General features: G+C 37.0%; 1 long non-coding RNA gene across 6 annotated transcripts in view; it reads left to right on the top strand.

Moving 5' to 3' along the window:
• LOC100339238 (uncharacterized) overlaps positions 1 to 16,723 on the top strand; it is a 254,751-nt gene that overhangs the window by 121,618 nt on the left and 116,410 nt on the right. Inside the window, exon 4 of one of the 6 annotated variants that reach the window (XR_007922470.2) lies at positions 12,077 to 13,053. The exons of the other annotated variants lie outside the window; for them this stretch is intronic. This is a non-coding gene — a long non-coding RNA (uncharacterized lncRNA). Of the gene's footprint in view, positions 1 to 12,076; positions 13,054 to 16,723 lie in introns of those variants that run through there. 6 annotated transcript variants of the gene reach the window in all.

The raw sequence follows: 16,723 nt of genomic DNA, 5'->3' as shown, positions 1-16,723 counted from the left end.
TATGAATGTTAGATCTCTAAGTTAATTTATATTCTCTGTAATTTCTAAATAAATTTCCATAGATTTTAGTGTACAGGACTTGCACACATTTGAAAATAACATATCCCTAAGTATTTCTGATTTCCTGATATTGTGGTGAATGATATTGCTTTTAATTTCTTTTTTGGACAGGCAGAGTGGACAGAGAGACAGAAAGAAAGGTCTTCCTTTGCCGTTGGTTCACCCTCTAATGGCCGCCGCGGCCAGCACACCGCGCTGATCCAGTGGCAGGAGCCAGGTACTTATCCTGGTCTCCTATGGGGTGCAGGGCCCAAGCACTTGGGCCATCCTCCACTGCACTCCCTGGCCACAGCAGAGAGCTGGCCTGGAAGAGGGGCAACCGGGACAGGATCCGGCACCCCGACCGGGACTAGAACCCGGTGTGCCGGCGCCGCAAGGCGGAGGATTAGCCTAGTGAGCTGCAGCGCCGGCCTGCTTTTAATTTCTGTTTCCCAAATCTTTATTGCCAATATATACAGCTATTGGTTTGTTGCTTTTTGTTGTTGTTGTTTTGATTTTGGAGTTTTTTGTTTTGGTTTTCTGTATTTCTGTCTTGTAGCCTGTAACCTTTCTAAATTCACTCACTGGTTCTAGGAAGTTTTGTTTTCACATTCATTAAGATTCTTTCCATACATAGTCATATAATCTGCAAAAATTAATTTTACTCCCTTTGTTTCAGATTATTGGAGTGTCATTTGTTTTGTTCTTGTTGTAACTGTTACCTTCAGTCAATGCTAAATATGTGATGAACATAAATATATTTGCCTTGTTTGTGCTTTAGTAAGAGGTATTCAGTCTTTCACCATTAAATGTAATGGTAACTGGGCAATCATTCTATGGGTAAACTGTACCAAGTTGATAAAGTGCTCTTCTACTCCAGGAAATCACAAATAAAGTATTTAATGAAATTCATCTTATCTACATCTATAGAGATGATCATATTTTTATCCTTTATTCTGATGAAATAGTGAAGTGCATCGACTGATTTTTTTCAAACAATAAATCAAATTTTAAGTCCTGGTTTAATTCCACTCAGGCATGATGTATTTTTTATACATTCCTTCAACTTGGCAACAAAATTCTCTGAGGATTATTCATTTGATATTCATGAGAGATGGTGTATTTATTTGAAACTCAGTTATAGAAAGAGAAGGGGAGAGAGAGGAAGAGAGGTCTTCCATCTGCTGATTCACTCTCCACATGGTTGGAATGGCCGTAGCTGGGCTCCTCTGAAGCCAGGAGCTTCTTCAAAATATCTCACCTGGGTACAGGGGCTCAAGCCATTTTGCCATGTTCTGCTGCTTTCCCAGGCAAATTAGCAGGGAGCAGGATGGAAAGTGGAGCAGCCAGGACTTGAACAAGTGCCCATATGGCACCGCAGATGGCAGCTTTAACTGCTATACCACAGTACCAGTCCCAAGTATTTTCTAACACTATCTTTTTCTGTTTATCAGGTGGTTCTGGTCTTAATTATGTAAGTTGAAAATGTTGATTTATTCTTTCACTTTCATAAACAGGTTTTTCATGAAAGGTGGTATTTCTTTTTCATGGCTGATTGGGCAAAGTCCAAATAAGATCAATCTATCACTTATCTTGCCTTCCTTGGGATTATTTATGTGAGGATGCTTCAAAAATTCATGAAAATGCATATTATGAAAATCTATGCATGGGGCCGGTGCCACGGCTCACTAGGCTAATCTTCCGCCTCGCGGCGCAGGCACACTGGGTTCTAGTCCCAGTCGGGGCGCCGGATCCTGTCCCGGTTGCTCTTCTTCCAGGCCAGCTCTCTGCTGTGGCCCAGGAGTGCAGTGGAAGATGACCCAAGTGTTTGGGCCCTGCACCCCGTGGGAGACCAGGAGAAGCACCTGGCTCCTGCCATCGGATCAACGCGGTACGCCGGTGACAGTGCGCCTGCCGCGGCGGCCATTGGAGGGTGAACCAACGGCAAAAGGAAGACCTTTCTCTCTGTCTCGCTCTCTCTCACTGTCCACTCTGCCTGTCAAAAAAAAAAAATCTATGCATGGATTTCAACTTTTGCAACAAAAGTGTAATATTAGCTGTGTATAAACTTTTTGAAATACCTTCATATTTTAAGATTCTATCATAGTACTGAATTACATTTTCTTGGTAATATTTGGATTGTATTAAAAACTAACTTATTACAGCCTATTTTAAAATAATGCATTATTTCATGAATAATATAAGATCTTTGCAAAAGTATTTTTGTTAGCCCTTCTAGTTCTTTTTGGTATAGTTGTATTTCCTTTTTGCTTTGATGTACCTTATAAACTTCATATCATATTATCTTTTTAAACAGTAAACTTTCTTTTACAGAAATACTTAGATTAAATGTTATTTTATGTTACATATATACTATTTTTCTTGATCAGAGTTTCCATAAAATGTTCTTTTTCTTCAACTGCAAAAACTTATAATTTCTTATGATTTAAGAATGCTAGAAAAATTTTTATCAGGTCTTATTTATTTGAAAAATCTCCATTTGATTTTACTTTGAAAGATAGTTTCAATATGTATATAATGGCACTTTGTTAAACTTAATATTTTGAGATAACATTTTTAATTTACAGTAAAGTCAAAGAATTAATACTCCACTAAATAAAGAGGTCAACAAATAAAAAGTAAAAAAAAAATAGTTGAGCAGGACTATAAATAATAATTAAATGAAATATGTTCAGTATTTTTACTCATACAAAAGTAAATTTTAAAATAGTCACAAAATCATTAAAACTAGTAGTAGTATTAACAATTTATTTGAAAATATTTAAAGCAAATTTCCTATGAAGGCAGGACATTGCTTTCTTCTTTGCACTGTTTCTGGCAAAAAGTATGTGATTATTCTTTACTTTTCTCCCAGACTTTATTATCTTTTCCCCTTTGCTTTAAAAACATTGCTCTTTGTTATGCTTTTGCAAAAAATTTAATATGTGTGTCTTGATACAATTTTTTCATGTTTTTTCTGCCTTGGTAAAGAATCATAGATTTCATCAAATTGGGAAATGTTTCAGAAATTTTTTATTTGGGAAAATTGATTTACTTAAAATGTCCCCTGTATTCAGTGTTCAACTAGTTAATACTCCTCAAAATAAAAAAAATTCTCAGTGAAGATCAGAAAATCTGAAATTATGAACAAAATCAGTATGAACATTTAGTCCCATTTAGACCATAGTTTTATATTTTTAATATTAAAAGAACAATGTAATATTAAAAGAACACAGTTCATAGATACAATACTAAGTATATAATGATACTTCCTTTCCTCTCCGCTCCCCTCCCTCTCCCCCCCTCTCTTTCTTCCTTTGTTTCTCTCATCTTTGTGATAACATCATTTATTTACTTTATCAAAGACTTAATGCTCCACTAAATATAGACTTTGACAAGTGAAAACTAAGAAAGACCACAGTTCAGCAAGACTACAGACAAATCAAAATATGTAAATTTCTCTAAATATACTAATTTATTACTCTGTATATTATGTAACACAAATCAGAGAAAACATGTGATATTTGTCTTTTTGGGTCTGGGTTCACTAAGCACAATGATCTGCAGTTGTATCCATTTTGTGAGCAAAAGTCAGGATTTCATTCTTACTATGGCTGAGTAATGCGGCATGTGTATATACCACATTTTCTTTAACCAGTCATCAGCTGGTGGATATTTGGGTTGATTCCATATCCTCCTATTGTGAATTGAGCTGCTGTGTATATGTATATATATACACACACACACACACGCACATATACATACATAAGTATGTATGTATATGTGTATATATATATATGTATGTATACGTATATGTGCGTGTGTGTGTGTATGGGAGTACAGATAATTCTTTCATATACTGATTCCAATTCCTTTGTGTATATTCCCAGGAGTGGGATAGTTGGATCATATGGAAGATCTATTCCATATGACTGTACCAGTTTACATTCCCACCTACAGTGTATTAGAGTACATTTTTACCCACATCCTTACAAACATTTGTTAATTTTTGATGTTTGGCTGATAGTCATTCTGGCTGGAGTGAGGTAATACCTCATTGTGGTATTTGTTAGCATTTCTCTGATGGCTAATGATCCTGAACATTTTTTCACGTTTGTTTTTTGTACTTCATCCTTTGAAAATTTCCTATTCTTGTACCTTGCCCATTTATTATTTTCAGTGTTGTATTTCTTGCTCATTGTATCTTCTAGATATCATTTATTTATTCTGTTACTTGCCTTTTGCTTTGAGTGTTTCCTTTGCTGTGCAGAAGCTTCTTGCCTTGATGTAATATAGTTTTTCTATTTTTGCTTTTATTTCCTGTGTTTCTGGAGTTTCGTCCAACATCTTGAAGCATTTCCCCTGTATTTTTCTCTAGTAAGTTGATAGTTTCAGGTCTTAAGTTTAGATCCTTGATTCACTGTGAGTTGATTTTTGTGTAGGGAGTAAGGTACCAGTCTCATTTCATACTTTTGCACGTGGAGTTCCAATTTTCCCCACACCATTTATTGAAGAGACTGTCCTTTCCCTGGGAGTAATTTTAGTTCATTTGTGATCTATTGTTGTGCCTCTGTACTAACACTAAGACCTGTTACTTCTATCTATGTTTTGCTGCCCTTTATCTGACCTTTCTCTATTCTCCTTTCCCACACTCGTTCCAGCCTCTAGTAATCACTGTTGTAAGTTCAGATTGATATTTTCAAACTTCCACATATGAGAGAGAACATGTGAAACTTATCATTTATAGTGCCTCATTTTCTAATTGTTTACAGATGAAATGCAAGTCTGACACTAATGTCATTGCTGAAAATGGAAATTCTAATTTTTACATGGTTATATCTTATTTAAATAGTCCCACTCTTTTCTTCTCTAAACCTGTTTGGAGGCTTTTATTTCCTTCTGTTGGTAATATTCTTCTGTATTACTTTTTTTTTTTTTGGACTTAGAAACAAAACAGGAAATCTTTTTTTAAAAAATCTTTTAAGAATCTTTTTTAAAAAATCATAGCTACATACTGAATGATTGATCCTGAAGAGTTAAAAGTATTGGTTCTAGGGAGAAAAAATATATCCAAGAAACTAAGAACATCTTAAACAGGAATGCATGAGTCAATTTCAAATCTAATATGAAATTAGTGATTAAGGGAAAATCATTAACTGTCAGTATTATTAATCATTATACAGTTTCCATGGAGTTATGGAAAAATAAATTTATACCAATCCCAAATCCTTGCTCACCTCATTCAATGAGAGCTATTTTTCACTTCTGCCAATGGTGACATCATCTCATTTCTTTAAGCATTAAACCATGGACTTTCATTTTGGTTTCAGCTCTTTTATCCTGCATGTTGAGTGATGTCTTGATGTCTCTCTCCTTTACAAAAGTTCTTATATTTGTTCCTTACATTTAATTTCTATTATTGCTATTCAAGATATCAGTTTTCTTAAATTTTCTCTAAATCATTGTGACAGATAAATAGCCACCTATTTTTCAGTTTCTTAATGTTTCAAACATTTTTGTGCACAACCACCTTGTCTTTTTAAGAACTACTGTTGTATATAAAAATTAGGAAAGTGAGCTTTCTCATTATCCTTATTATTCTAAGTGCAAAGAGATTTAGAAGTTCCAGGATCTTAGCTAGAGACTATAACATTAATGATCCTGTTTCCTAATTTGAAAAATGGAGTTAATAGTATCAACCCTCAAGGTATTACAGAAATGAATAATTAAGTCATGTATATAAAGAACTTAAAGTGGTAAGGCAAGGTGACAGCTCTGATTAAGATGCTTGGGTTAGTAACAGCCCACAGATATACAAATTTGAACAGCCATATATCATTCAAATCATCTAGAGCTGTGGAAGCGAGGTGTATAACCTCAGTACCTGGTTTGGTACTACCCCTTCTCCACTGTAAGTACCAAAGCATGGAGAAAGATAGCTCATCATCTACTTGGGAAAGAGAGGATAAATAAAGTCCAAAACTCAATTTTGTACTGGGGCCACCTTGAGAGAAAAAAAAATTTTTAAAAAAACCTAAAACAACAGGGCCCTATCGTTCCTACGCTGAAGTCTGTGCCTTTCAAACTTGGTATGTAGAACCTCCTTAGACTGGTGGCTAAGGAATTGACTCCACCAACTTTCCCCCAACTTCTGACATATAGCAGAGATAGACTCTAGCAGCTGGGAAATAGGACAGAAAATATAATTTAGGATATTGTATTGGCCCTCAGAGCGAGACCCACTGTTGTGAGACTAAGGACCCAAGAAAGCTCAAAGGTTTACCTTTACACTGCTGCACACGAAGCCTTCAGACTTGTCCCACTATCAGGCAAAGATCTGAACTCCAGGGATATGGGCCTACTTTATTCTGTATCACTACGTGCCTCATATGGGCCTGGCATGCAGCCCTAGACTTTTAAGACCCAAAGGCTGTGAAACCAATGGAAGTGCCAACACGGATGGCCGAGGCACTGCCTTTATCACCCTTTCCCCATTTTAGGGATGATTGCAAGGAACCACAGGATTGTGTGTTGGAAAATAGTGGCAGGCTGGTAAAATACTCAACACTGGAAATATCCTGAAAGTCACTGTCCTCAGGTTAATAACCTTTGGGTAGGGCCTCAATGCCAAGTGGAGAACTGTGGCCCCAGTTGATCATATTTATATTTCACCAAGCATCACTGTGGCCAGTTGTAGTAACCTTGTGAGTCCATCTTAGCAGCAGACAAACCATAATAGTGTAGGTTTTATCTTTTTCCCACTCTGTGCTTGATTCAGTGTGCTGTGGGCTTCTGGCATGATCCATCATTATGACATTGGTGATGGAAAACTGGGTATCTGGGACTGCCCAGGCCCAGGATGGAGGTTTTTAGGAATAGACTACCCCCTTTTTAAGTGCTTTGCCAGTTGCCAGTTCATTTTGAACAGCATGTCAACTTTAGGAACAAATATGAGCCCAGAATGTCCTCTGAGACTGAGGGAGAGACCACAGTGAGGGCAGACTTGAACCAAACCTTGACTTACGCCACCATCTAGTGCTGAAGAGGTGGAAATGTCTACAGGCTCAGAAAATCAGTGGTCTGCTTAGAATTCCTGAAAAGACAACCACAAATTGTCATATCAAGAGTATTTGAAATAAAAAACCCCTTAAAGGGAGATGACATTGAATGACACCAGGCATCAAGAACTCTTGAGCATCAAGAACCATGACTTTACCTAATGAACAAAATAAAGTACCTGAAACTAACCTCCTAGGATCTGACATTTTCAAATGCTTGAGTGAAGAATTTAAAATAGCTGTCTTAAGGAAACACAACAAACTTCAGGAGAAAACAGAAAATTTAATATGCTTGTATAGAGAATTGACAGAGATGGAGGTAATTAAAAAACAAAATATAAATCTTTCAAATTAAAATACCCCAAGTGAGAGGAATACAAAATGGCTAAATAAGATATAGCCACACTAACTTACGCTGCTCTGGGTTAAAAGAGCAAAGGAAGGACTATGTTTCCAGGGGTCTAAATGATGGAAATTTTCATCAAAGAAGTTGAAAAAAAAAACCACCAATACTCCATGGGACAAGAGAAGAAAAGATAGAGACACTGCTGCAGCGAGTGAGAAAGAAATTGCTACATGCCTTGCCACTTGTAGTTTTAGCTGCAAGGGTGTTTCACAGTCACCCACTGACTTTTACTTGAGCCTGGAGAGCTGACCCAGGGTCTGAGCAATTGCCAGACTAGGAGCAGGGAAGCTATATTGCTTTCCTCCCTTCCCCAACAAGAGCAAGACACCATATGAGACAGTGAAAAGCTGTGAAAGCTGTTCAGAGTGCCTCTGTTCTGCTCTCACCAGCATCACAGTCTGAGTCTGGCAATGTGAGGGGCAAAGGACAGATATCCTGCACCTGTGGGAGTTTGGGATCATTAACCCCAGAGCTACTTTCACACATTACACATAAGTGGGATTCCCATGTGCTTCTAGGAACTAACACAAGCAGCAGCAGAATAAAAAATCAGCTCCTATCCTGGAAGATCCTACCATACCCTGCAACACTAGGACTATAACAACTAGTTCTAAATTTCTCAATAACCCTGGAATCTACCTGGTGGACATAGGGAAGAACCTACCTGCATTCCACCTCTCCGGACTCATAACCTCCAGAGTAAAATCTGTATAACTTGTAGTCACTCTGGATGACTTGAAAATGGTTCAGCACATATCCTCTAGTCCTAGGACTAGGGCTGTTGGCATTATAAGCCACAGAATCAGTTGGAGTCTCCCAGCAAGACCTGAGGAAGGGTCTATCCATATCACACAGTCCTAGAGCCTCAGCAATGGAGCCACAAGTCCCAGCAGCACTTAGGCTTACCAGTAGGACAATGGGGCAGCCACCTTTATCTCCCTCAGTACCAAGAACAAGAACTTGGCTATCACATTTGCCAAGGAGACTCACACCAAACTTGCTGTGGTCCAAAGACTCATACTCGGGAAAATCCTTATTCATCTCAAAGCCACACTTCTATCCCTATTATATGCAGCAAATTAGACTATTGTGTTGCTTATAGACACAGCTGACATTGATTAAATCAAAAGAAATTAGAGCCTGCACACTTTGGCTCACCTAAAACCAAGCCAAAGCAATAAGCTAAGATCCTGAACTGAAGGAAATCTATGAAATGACAGATACAGAATTCAAAGTAAAGATTGTAAGGAAACTGGGTGAGATACAGGAGAATACAGAAAGATTAAAAAGATGAGGAAACCAATGAGTGACATGAATTAAAATATGACTAAGGAGGTAGAATTCATCAAGAACCAAATAGAAATTTTGGAAACAATAATCTTTAATCAGTGAAATAAAAAGAGCGCTTTAACAGCAGAATAGACCAAGTGGAAGAAAGTATCTGTGACCTGGAGGACAGAATTTTGAACAAAACTTAAACAATAGAAAAACTTGGATATCTTAACACTAAGGAAAAATACTTTAAGTGAAACTACAAAAATACACGGAGGCACCGATAGCAGAAGAGATCAAACAGAAGAACCAGGGAGCTCAAAGATCGGCTACTTGAAAGTACATAGCTGGAGGCAAAAATAAATTAAAAATCAGAAAGGATGAAGAAAACTTATAGAAACTTTGGAATCAAGTCTACCCCAAGATATACTATAATAAAGTAGCAGAAATTTAACAAGAGGAATCTAAATCATTCAAGATAAATAACATTCCATTAGACCTACCTTGACTTCTCATAGGAAACCATACAGGGTTGGAAGGAGTAGGATGAGGCTTTTACAGTGAGAAGGAAGAACCTGCCAGCCAAAAATATTTTGCAAATTACAGCCATTCATTCAATATGAAAGATAAAGATATTCACAAACAAAAGCTAAGAATTTAACACCAGTAAATCTGTGCTGTGAAAAATGTTCAAGTGTTATTCAAACTTGAAGAGATGCTAATGTGTGAAAACTAAAAGAGCAGAAGAGAGAAAGCTCACTTGTCAGAGTAACTGTCTAGATAAATTCAGGATGCCCCAATATAGTAAAAATGACATATAACCCATTCATGTCTATTGTGAAGACTAATGATGCAATTAAAAGCGAAACTACACTAACATATAAAGAGACAGGAATTATAGAAAGACGTAGAATCAGACTTCTACTAGGCACTTATTAGGTGTAGCAAATGCCCTTTACCCATCACCATATTTCCTCACTCTGAGGTCATTTGTGCTCCTATTTAAATGCCCTCATGGTGTATGCATTACATATACAATTTTACTTCTGCTTCATTGCAATTATTTCTGAATTTCAATGCACAGTGAAATCCTTGATTTTTAAAAATCATATACTAATCTTTGGTGTATGACAGATGATCTTTGGGGAAAAAAGAACTAAAATCTTAAATTTTGTTGAATAAATCACAGTTTAGGAAGTGTTAACAAAATATTCTGAGAACTTCTCACAGGACTGCTTTCAGGGACACACCTTCCAATGATCAAAGAGCCTCCCGCTAGGCCTACCTTCTCACCTTGGGTTAAGTTTTCCACCCTTTTCATACCATTAACTTGTGACTCAGAGTTTAAAGTCCAGTATGAATTCAGGAGTCAAGTCATCTTCAAGCTATATCAATATTTTATTATAGTTTCTTCATAAACTAATGAGTGTGAGTATGCACTGAAAATATTTCTAAAACATCACTGAAGGGATGAAATAAGGAAAACATTTTAAAAATTTATGTATCCTAGCAATCACGTAGTCAAATTCTTTATGTAATATAGCTGAAGAAAAAGAGAAGATTCTACTTGATCATGATGACATAATTAAAGACAGAGCCAGGAATAAAAGGAAGGTCATCAGATTTGGTAACAGAATTCTCTTTTCATATTGCCAAACTTCTCCACATTCACTCAGTGCCCCAGAAGTGGTGAAGTGGTAAAGACTTTCTGGAAACTTGCTGATAATCTACCAAAGAGATCAATCTTTAGTCAAAAGTGGATAAAAACTTGATGCTGTATTTTAAGAGAATTCAAAAGTGTTTTCATTATCCATTTATATAAAAGACATAGAATTAAAAATTCTTGTTAATCACTTTTCGATTTTGGATATAGAACTTTATGAAATAATAGGACGATACTATTTTACTTTGAAAATCTTTAAGCCTATTTTCCATTATGATTTTCCTATTTAAGAAGTATAATAAAGTCAAAATGGCATGCTCAATATATATAAAAAGTTTATACCATAATTTTGGAACCAAAATCAATCTTTGGTTTGTTTCAAAGAATGAGAAATTAGAAGAAGAAAAGTCGTTCCAGGAGAAACATTCTGGGTGGAGATCATTTACAAAGCATATCGGAGGAGAAATTCTCTAAAGCTCTATGCATTAAAAATAAAACTGAGACAAATTTCAGCAGTTGTAGAAAGACAAAAGTAAAACATCCTCTTGTTTATACTAAAGTTTTGATGCAAGAAAGTAGCTGTATTAGTCCAGATGTTGTGTAGGAGATATTGTGACTTATACTGGTATCTTACTTATTTTGACACTCTCTCCCCTGGATCATACTGGTATAACTTGATATTGATAATGACCAAGAGATTCATGTAGTTCTTTTTAGTTTGAAATGGGAAGACCATATGTATTAAGTATCTATAAAGGGGGTAGAATAGAGTGAAAAAAATACAAGGAGAAATCTATACATATTAATTGGTAAGTTGCTGGCAAAAACATTGATGCTATAAGGAGTGTAGCCAGTGGATCTTTCTCTCAAAGTTTCCACTGTGTGTCTCAGCAGTGTTGAAATTTTTATATTCTATGTGTGTGGTTTTATTTTCTTTATTTGGTTTTGGTTTGGCTTACTTCTAAAAAAGTTTCACTTCCTTGTGATTCTTAGCTTAAGATCAGACTTTCCAAATAAAAATAGCGTACTCTATTTCATTGCCCAAAATGTCCTGAGATATAGGGGAAGGAACAGAGGATTTACCTTTCTTGAAAGTCATCCATGGGCCGGCGCCGCGGCTCACTAGGCTAATCCTCCGCCTTGCGGCGCCGGCACACCGGGTTCTAGTCCTGGTCGGGGTGCCGGATTCTGTCCCGGTTGCCCCTCTTGCAGGCCAGCTCTCTGCTGTGGCTAGGGAGTGCAGTGGAGGATGGCCCAAGTGCTTGGGCCCTGCACCCCGTGGGAGACCAGGAAAAGCACCTGGCTCCTGCCATCGGATCAGCGTGGTGCGCCGGCCGCAGCGCGCCGGCCGCGGCGGCCATTGGAGGGTGAACCAACGGCAAAGGAAGACCTTTCTCTCTGTCTCTCTCTCTCTCACTGTCCACTCTGCCTGTCAAAAAAAAAAAAAAAGTCATCCATATTCACTTGTAATGCAAATTTCTTAATCACAGATAATCAAATTCTGAATCACCAAATTACATGAGTGGCCATTACCTGTATTGTACTCTTCTGTTATATGACTTGTCCTCTTGCATCAAAATGGCTGTTTTATAGTGAAGATTTAGAATTTATCTAATTACTTTCATTTGTTTTTTGTAGTGCTGCTGAAAAGTTGGCCCTTTTTAATGACTAGAAGAAAATACGTCACCAGTGAGCTCTAACTCACCAACACATGTCAGCCTGTTATCCCACCAGCCAACTAAACTGGAGCCTCATAGATAGGAAAGATACAGGAAATCAGTGTGTTACTCAAAGTAAACTGTCATGTTTTAAGAAAACATATTATTTTTGAATATGAAACACCAATATATAATTTAATGTTTGCTTTTATATTCATCAAGTAAATAGCTAGTGTAATGACCCTAAAAATGTTTTAATAGTGTTGACAGACTCACAAAATAAGACTAGTGTTAAAGGGACTAGGAAAAACATCTCAGCAAGAAATGTGACATAGAATTCTGTCAGTGAAGGTCTTTCTCCCAAGAGACTATGTGACATACATAAAATTGTATGGAGTGAATCAAGTAAATTGTAAATGCATGGCATTGTTATAAAGGAAATAAAAAATAGAGTATGAGAATTCTGCTCTGGGGTGGAGGTGACACAGTCAAAATATTTTTCTGTGTACAGTGATCCACAGTTGCATTAAACTCTATTATCTGAAAACCAAGGAAAACAAAACTCCCGGGGATTTCAGTAGTATAAAAAAGGTCTGAATAGAATCATTTCTATCAAAAAAGCTTTTCATAGTGTTAGAGCATTTTATCATATGCCTTTTCTTTCAACTGGTACTGCTCTATAACATTGTTTAACAACATGGTAAATGTATGGAAATTAAGACTAATACATTAATACTAGGGCAGGAACAAAACTGATCTCTGTTTCAGACCATTTTGCAGAATATTTCAAATTTTCATGGGATATGTATTTAACTCTTTCTCAAAACAAGTGTAAACTCAGTCTAATTAATGACTTTTAGACATGTTAATGACTATAATAGGAAAGTTGAAAACAGATTTCAGTCCTAAATTTGTGATTCATTTTCAGCAAAACCATCAGAAAGTCACAGTTTTGAGTTGGCTTGACCTGAAAAGGGGGGGGGGGGGGGCATTGGCCTGTGTCTCTGGTTTGCTATTGCAAGAATAAGCTTCCTTGCAGAGTTTCACCCAGATCCCAATTCTTCGAAAAGCAAACAAACCCAGTATCTATGCTTCCCCTTTAGTCTGAGTTACAGGGTTCCCACTCTGACCCCTTTTGAAAAGCCTTGGATCTCAAAGGCACATTCAGGCATTGCTTCCTGATTGCAGAGAGCCAGTTCTTTTAACTAGGGTCTTAGAAGCAACACAAGTGCCGAAACTTGGTATAAGCAAATAACATTTTGTTCCTACACAGTCTTCACATGCATGAGCAACCTGTATAAACTTAAAAAATGTCAGTGAGAGCAATAAGAAAATGAGTTAATGCCTAACAGACCTTTTTCTCTTTTTTCCTTTTTCTTTCTTAAAATTTTTTATTTCTTCTCTCCATGGAGAATTCCTCTGAGAGTAGCTTCCTCCTTCCCCACAGCTGCTGGACATTCATTATATTTCGACATATATATTTTATATTATGACCTCCTCCTTGTGTTTGGGTGGTTCTTTCTGTGTCATGCTGAAAAACCTGGATGGCCTTTTTTCACAAATTTATATCGATGGCTTTATTGTGTTTAAATACATAGTGTATCTGACAATAGTACAAAGAATGTTGAAGGCTTTGGAAATATATTGGAGCAAGGTTTCTGTAAGCTATTAAAATCAGGTAGGTATTAAACCAAGCTAGGTTATTAAGATGTTAATTATGATCACAAGGGCAACAGGTATGCCCTGAGAATTCGTGAATAGACAGATTAATCTGAAAGGCAAGTAAGGCGCATGCTCACTCCCCAAGCTTCTCTGTGACTGAAGTGGAGATGTTCTCTCTCCAACTCAACATAAGGTGTAAGATGCGCTGATTCAGAAAAGCAGGTGTAGAGGAGAAGGCAGGGCACTGAGAGCAATAGCAGTTCAGATACGCCCAGGTTGCCCTCAGAGGCTGTTTTCCCTATCACTTCAAAAATGACTTCTTTTCTACTGGACAAAGAGGCTTCCTGATGATTTCCTCAGTGAATAATTGTGAGACAGTCAGCAGTCTAGTAAGAATTTAAGGTGCTATGCTGCATGAAACTTGTAAATATTTAGGATTTGAAGTCCCTGATCATTAATAAGTAAATTACCTACCATCACTGATACTCAGTTTCCTATCTGTAAGTGAAACAACAGTATCTAGCTCATAGATTGGCAGCATTAAGATAGCTAAACAACAACAAGAAAGAGCTAAACATGTAGAGTTCTTAGCATAGTGCTTGGCACAGTTAGTAAATGAAAGCTATTATCGCTACATTTCTATTCTATGACTGTTTTAATTACTGTTATATATTACCTCTACTATCTTATGATCTACCAACTTAATCTGTATATTAATATATATTTTCTTCAACTGAGTAACAGTTCCTTAACTATGACAACAAAGTTCCTTCTGTCCTCTCATTCTGTTTTATGTAACTACTTTCTGTGATGTTTTTTCATCAAACATTTCATAGAGGTTTATATGAATGTATATATGATGGTGATACTAGTTATTTTTGTTTCTAATTTTGAATTTGAGGAGTGATTTTTAATGCAATAACCATACTATTTTAATAATAGAATCTTTTAAGTGATTTCTTCTTTTTTTTACTGAAAAGTTTTTGTTTTTATTTCCAAGATCAAATATTACAACAAGACGTTTACATGTATTTATAAAAAAATGCAGCAGTTGAATTTATAGATCAGATGTTTCCTTGAATTTGGTCCCTCTCAGCACAGTGAGCTGATGTCTTCAAAAGACTTATCGTCCCGCTCCCTCCCCCACCCAGTTAGTTCTCCCATCCACCCTCCCAGTTCAAGTTGCAGTATTAATATAAACCAACTGGGTACAACACAGCAAGAATATTCATGATTTGGTACAGCCAAAACCAGAGGATCACCAATGGAGAGGAAGATCCTCATTTAAAAAACATTTACCTATAGACTATGTATAGCTATAGATATATCACACCCAATTATCTAAGATTTCCCTGGTTTTAGAGCAAGTGGAAGTTCCATTGAGTATTAGCCAGCAGTTCCAGCTCTGCTTTACCCAAGGGCATGTCTTTCTCCTACAAGTAGAGGTTCTCTACCACCTCCACATGTCTTCAGATTTAAGGCTTTCCCTAGCACCTTTATTATCACTTACTGGATATAGAGGAGGGTCTTTAGTGTGTCTTGATCAAAAAATTTCATGGATGGTCCAATTATTCCTTCTTTCCACACTGGGGAAGAGCTGCAGAAGCAAGTGATTATCTCCTAGTAATATTCCATCTTCATTTCTAATGTATTCAACTAGTTTGAATAAGGTACTCTTTTCTATTTTGTTCTTTCAATTTTGAGAGGTAGAGCTAGAGCTTCCATCCATTGGTTTGTTCCCTAGATGCCTACAATGTCTGATTCTAGGCTGGAGCTGGAGGAGCTGGGATCACATTTCAGGTCTCCCTGTTGGGTTGCAGGAACCCAATTACTTAAGCCAATATCACTGCCTTCCAGAGTCTGCATTGGTAGAAACCAAAACTGGAGTCAAGAGTCAGAGTCAGGACTAAAATTCAGGCAGTCTTCAATGCGGTGCTGGCATCTTAGCCACTAAGCTAAATGCCTGCCCTGTACCTACCTTTTTATTGCTCCTCTTTGTATTTTAACCAGCTAATTCTACATGATATATGGTAATATTAATAATAAAATAATTCTTGGTATCATGATTTATATTTCCTAAAGATTGCTTATTTCAAGTCACCGTTTCTCATAGTGTTCATTTCACTTTAACAGGTTTCCTTTTTGGTGCTCAGTTAGTTGTCACCTATCAAGGAGAACAAGTGGTATTTGTCCCTTTGGGATTGGCTTATTTCACTCAACATAATGTTTTCCAAATTCCTAACAGGGATCACTTTTCAGTTAAAATTTAAACACCTAAGAACAATAGTGTGTTAATTACAGAGTTCAACCAATGGTACTAGAACAAAAAAAAAATACTAAAATGGATAAAGTATTACATTGTACATCAACCGTCAGGACAAGAGCTGATCAAGTCACTGTTTCTCACAGTGTCCATTTCACTTCAACAAGTTTCCCCTTTGGTGCTCAGTTAGCTTTTGCCAATCAGGGAGAACATATGATATTTGTCCCTTTGGGACTGGCTTAATTCACTCAGCATGATGTTTTCCAAATTCCTCCATCTTGTTGCAAATGACTGGGTTTCGTTGTTTTTGACTGCTATATAGTATTCAATAGAGTACATGTCCCATAATTTCTTTATCCAGTCTACTGTTGATGGGCAATTGGGTTGGTTCCAGGTCTTAGCTATTGTGAATTGAGCTGCAATAAACATTAAGGTGCAGACTGCTTTTTGTTTGCCAATTTAATTTCCTTTGGGTAAATTCCAAGGAGTGGGATGGCTGGGTTGAATGGTAGGGTTATATTCAGGTTTCTGAGGATTCTCCAGACTGACTTCCATAGTGGCTTAACCAGTTTGCATTCCCACCAACAGTGGGTTAGTGTCCCTTTTTCCCCACATCCTCACCAGCATCTATTGTTGGTAGATTTCTGAATGTGAGCCATTCTAACTGGGGTGAGGTGGAACCTCATTGTGGTTTTGATTTGC

The sequence above is a fragment of the Oryctolagus cuniculus genome, chromosome 14, assembly GCF_964237555.1.
Source record: "Oryctolagus cuniculus chromosome 14, mOryCun1.1, whole genome shotgun sequence".
In the NCBI taxonomy this organism is placed as follows: Eukaryota; Metazoa; Chordata; class Mammalia; order Lagomorpha; family Leporidae; genus Oryctolagus; species Oryctolagus cuniculus.
This window is presented reverse-complemented; position numbering and strand designations above follow the sequence as displayed.